Raw genomic sequence first — 5540 nt, forward strand, 5'->3', positions numbered from 1 at the left:
CCTCAACAAGATTTTTAATTCCCCTCACCCCCCCCCCGTTTAATTTTTTCTTTTTTCTCTAAAATTTTGTTTTTTTATTGTGTGCAGGTTCATGGGTGGAGGGTGGATGCAAAGGGAGATGGAAATGAATGGGATCAAGATACATGATGTAAAAGACTCATAGAGTAAATAAATAAATAAGTAAATAAATAAATAACTTTAAAAAAGTTATTACACAACAATATGCACAATTATTCCTAATTATGTTTTCTTCTGAAAAGTTCCCTATTGAGTGTATTACTTGGTCACATAGTCTCCAGGACTGACATTATTCAATTTGCCACATGGAAGTGGATTTATTATTTATAAAGACAGAGTACAATTTACTCACAAAAGAACAGCATGTTTCATTCACATCTGCTATGATATTATAGATAGTAGTTTCAACAACTTAAAATCCAACACAAGGCACATTAAGAAGACTAATGGCTGTGGCATTAGCTGTATGTTGATGTTTTATATAAAAAGAGAAACTGAAAATTTAGATGAAGCGGGAAGGAGACCATACAATCATTATACCTGTAATAACATTGTGAGATTTTTGGATTCCTTAATCCTGAAAAGTAAAACATCAGCACTGTGAATCATGGCTCATAACAAAGGGCCCCAAAGTGGGAAAACACATAGAAATGATTGCAGTAATGTTCATCAGCCACCAACCAGGGTTATATATGAGAGCAATGCAACCTTGTAAGATGGAAGAGAGGGCATAAAAACCTATAAATGTTGACACCAGGGCCATTATCCGGCAGGTGGCTTTGGACTCAGGGGATGTTCTGGAGGAAACACTGGTGCTGCGGATATGTTGAACCCGTTGTTTGTGCCTATACAGAGTGATAATCATGGAGCTGGTGGACCAAACAATGATGACAGAAAACAAAATTTCAGGAAGAACAAAAAGTGCTGTATATAATGAGCTTGTAAAGTCATCATGACCTGAAGTGGAGCAGTATCTCATGTCATTTTTACGTGTCAGATTATTGCTGTTCCCCTTGGTATATCTATACATAGGGAAAATTATATTTACTGACATGTAGTGAATCCAGCAGAGGGACGTGAAGAGACCAATGTGCTTTGGAGCTTTGACTTTAAGACACAAACCAAAAGAGTTCCCAGGGCTGAGGGTGATGGCCTGGAAAACACTCAACAAGCAGGTGGTGCCTATGGACATTCCCCTGCCTAGTCTTGCAATATACATAAGAAATTTACAGCCAAAATCATTGATGAAATCTTTAATTCCAAAAGCTCCATAGTATAGAGAAATCCTTTAGAAAGAATGATCAAGGAGTTGGCTGTGAAAAGGTGTGTAAGAAGCAAATCTGTGGTCTTTAATGTCTGTTCAGTGTAATAATGGACGAGGTAGCAGGAAAGAAGAGAGAAATTCCCAAGAATACCAACTGTACTCTGAAGTAAGAACACTATCCCTATTAACAAATTCTTGTGGTCCATTCTGTCATTTAAAACTTTTTCCTTAAACAGTTGTAAAAATAACTTCTCTGAGCAAAATGGTGACTTGAAATTTTGAGATGTGGTTGTTTGTATGGGAAAATTACATGTGTTCAAGACTGTAGCAACGAAACAGGACTTGACTAGCAAAATTATTTTGTCAACAATATTTGTAAAAATATGTTTTCAGTGAAACTGCTGAAGTCTTCAAATGTACATATTTATTGCAACTACTTGCAGAAATTTGTTTTGAAATGTCAGTGTTAAGAGTAAGTTCAAGTTGCTGTTGTAGAAACAATATCCAGTGAGTACAAATGGAATGGATGTTGGGTTTTAAATGTTAAGATGAACTTCTAATTACAAGTCGTGTTGAAGACAAAATGGCTTTAACCACTCTTGCAACAGTGTGAAGGAGCCCATAGCTATTTCATCTGAAATTTAAACATAGAAATGAATATGCATCTCCACAATGAGGATGTTTCTGTTCTTATGTAATAGAATATTTAATATATAGTAAAAACAATAACTATGAAGGTTAAGTGGCAGAATAGAAATTATGCAAAGAAGTATATATCATCAAGTTTTGTAAAAACAGACACAGACATAGGCAGGCATACTTTTTCACACAGATAAAGAACTGTGGAGTAAAGGGACACAGGAAGTACTGTGTGGCATACTCTTCAATGACAACAGAATGAATGTAATTAAATCATTTAATGGAAGTCAAGAAGAAAATGATTAAACTTAGGAATTAACAGATGAAGAATGTCCAATTTTACTATGAAATCCAATGTCTGGTGTCATTGTAAGCTAACAGACATGTAGGAAACACCAACTCTCCATATGTTTGGATATACTTCTAATCCCAAAGATGGGAATAGAGGGGCTACTGACCCAAATCATCATGGCCAAATTAATGAAAGTAAGCAATTAATTAAACCAAAAATTTTGATTCTAGTACAGAGTCTGCCTCCCCCTAAGTTGGGTTTTGAGAGTCTAGCCTGGATGTGAGGAAGACAAGGTTTGTTTAGTTCAGAGGGAGATTTGTGATGGGAGGTTTAGTGGGCAAAATAGTCAGGGTTACAGGAGCAGAACATAAGGATAACAACGTAGATCAATCCCCTATGTCCATCTTGGGTTTAAAAGTCATCTTGTAATTCAGACAAACTAGGTTCATTCCTGTTTAAGATTAAACCTCTGTTTCTCAAGGATTGTGCTGTATCCTATATATAATCTTAACTACACATAGTTATGTATTGCTTCTTTCAGGAAATGGCAATCTTTTCTTTGTTTGTAAAATTTACAACCACCGAGCAAGCACTACATTTGTTTCAAAATGTTCCTAAGACTATCTGTATTTATGTCCATCTTATGATCACTTTGCAATCATTGTTTCAGAAGGCGATTTTGATTTATGCTTTTATTATGCTTATGTTCTGCTCCTATAATCCCACCTATGTTGCCTGTCAAATTCCCCATTTAGGAAACCCCAACTTCTGGGCTATATAAGCCTTGTGTTCATCATGTCTAAGACTGGCTTCTGGACTGCCTCCTTTGAGGGAGGCAGCTTGTGTGCATGAATTAAAATGTTCGCTTTATTTGCTAGTTTTCATTAATTTGTCAATAACGTTTTGGGTTAGAGGTCCTTCTCCATCTTTGGGATTAATATCGGTGTTCATGAGCCTAACCCAAATTTAAAAATTAAGAAAGTAGACCCCTTAGGATCTTCAAGAGTACACTCACATATGAAGACTGAAGAGCTACTCCCAGTCATGAACTTTTTGGACACATTCCAAAGCCCCTAAGGCATGCCTTCAGTTTGTTGGACTGCCTGAACCAATGGCAGTATCATAAAACAGGAAAACAGAAAGCACCTTCTTTTCTTTTTCATGACAGCCTACTCTGGTAAGTCATAGGAACTTTCTACCTCTTTTACTGATGCCTGGTTCTACTTCTTTCTGTTCCTATTCTGTGACATCCTAATCTAGTAAAATTGGGGAGAGGAATGTCTGATAAGGTTAGACATTACCCCATCCAGGTCAACAAGGCAGACATTTCATAACCCATCTGGTAATTTCTGGTTATGTGGGGGTTTGTTCAGAACCACCAGTTCTTTATCTGACCTGTCTTGGGACCCTGGGGATTCCCTGGTGAGACTGAGAGCCAAGAAATTATAGAGTCCTTCCACTTGAGCATGCATTGGGGAGGTTTCAATGCCTAGGCCATACAACAGAGCCAAGGAACACTAGGACCATCTGTAATACAGGGAACCAAGTGACTGGGTAGGTACAATACTGAATGTAAGGCATTACCCAGAGCTGAGACAGAAAGCAGAAAGGCCTAGCCTAACTGAACCAGGAAACCCAACAACTAGGAAGCATCTCATGGGTTCCTAGTGACTGGATTGTGATAGGTAGTAATTAAGAAAAATCCTACTTCTTTAAAAGCTTCTTGGTTTGAATGCTGAAACTCTGAAAGATGTCAATGCTTGTTGTCATGGTCCCTGTTGATGTATTGTTTTTGTTGACTGCATGTCTTGTATATTCTGTGCATTGGCTTAGGTTTTGCTGTCTCTGTCCCTTGTATGTGTTTCTGTGTTACAGGCAGACATGGGAGTCAGGCCAAGCTCTAACTGTCATCAATTCCACATGGCTGGGATGGTGTAATTCAGACATGCTTCTACACTGTATAGCACCCTAGGCAGCTTTGTGCATTGCCCTGGTCCAGGACCAAGTCCTCAGCTGTCTTTGCTATGGCTAATTCAATAACCAATGCTCAATTTTTTTATGGTCACTGGGTTTAGTTTAGCAATGGTACAAATGTTATTTTGGTGTGGGCAATGTGGAAATATTGTATTATGTTGTTCTTCTGTATTGAAAAGCTGCTCCTGGATTTGGATAGTTCCTGTCCTATATCAGACAAGCCCCCTGACTTTGGGGCAGAAAAAGAGAGGAAAGGAGAGCAATTAAAAAATTAGAATATTGGTTTAATTAGCTATCTAAAGTTGTGCTAAAATGTACATCTTATCTCAAAATTTATAACTATTATATGAACTTTGTGTACCTCAGAATTTATAAGTTTATTGTATATAGTTAAAATATGAAAAATCTGTAACAAAAGTTGACATACATCTTGTAGCACATGGTTAATACTTAGAAAGTTACATAGGCAATTTTACAATAAAGACCTAACACATCAATGTGTATAAGTCTTGGCAAGTCTCCCGTATTGCTTCTTCCTGAGTGGGAAAGTCAAAATGTAGAAGTTTTCTTTAAGTTCTTTCACTTTAACTTTTGTCCCTAGTCTATATCTGTCTTGGCAGAATATCACCTGGCTGGTCGACACAATTGGAAATCAGCTGAAGACTACAAGTTGTTCCAAAGATGATGGAACAATTTCTACATGGTGGAAACCCTCAGAAGTCCTCCAAAATCAGAAAGCCCTGGACTTACTGAGAGCTGGTGTAAACTATTCCAGTCAATGTAATTGCTCCCTGTCCCTTTAGTTGGATCAGTAAATGAGATACTTATGATGAATCCTCTCCTCCCCACCTTAGGCTAATAGTCCAGCCTTACTGGGCCCACACAGTGGAACCCTAATTTCAGACAGAGAAGAGTAGGTCATCCCTTGTTCTTAACAAATAGCTGGAATATTATTTCCAAAGAAAAATACCTGACAAAAAGAATAGAAAGACTACCTATATTACCTTTGTTCTTTTCATGCTAACCAAACATCTATAATTTACAAACAGGCCATGCATGCATTACAAATTTTATACACCTACAGACAAAGAATGCTAAGACTTATAAAATATTTTAAAGGGATATATAAGACAAGTAGGGAATTATGAACAAGCTTGCCTTCATGTTAGGCTCAAAACCCATCTTATAATAAAGGCAAACTGGTTTCATTCCTGTTTATGATTGAACATCTGTTGCTCCAAGATTGGGCTATGCCCAACTTGTAACCTTAATTACAAATGGTTTTTATGGCCCCAGAAACAGCAATGTGTCTTTGTTTTAAACAGTTATAACCACCTTGTAACACTAGTATTG

General features: G+C 37.3%; 1 pseudogene; it reads right to left on the reverse strand.

Moving 5' to 3' along the window:
* Nucleotides 1-610: 610 nt before the first annotated feature.
* Nucleotides 611-1488, reverse strand: LOC114686865 (annotated as a pseudogene).
* Between the last annotated feature and the right edge of the window lie 4052 nt (nt 1489-5540).

Source organism: Peromyscus leucopus, chromosome 1, assembly GCF_004664715.2.
Source record: "Peromyscus leucopus breed LL Stock chromosome 1, UCI_PerLeu_2.1, whole genome shotgun sequence".
NCBI lineage: Eukaryota > Metazoa > Chordata > Mammalia > Rodentia > Cricetidae > Peromyscus > Peromyscus leucopus.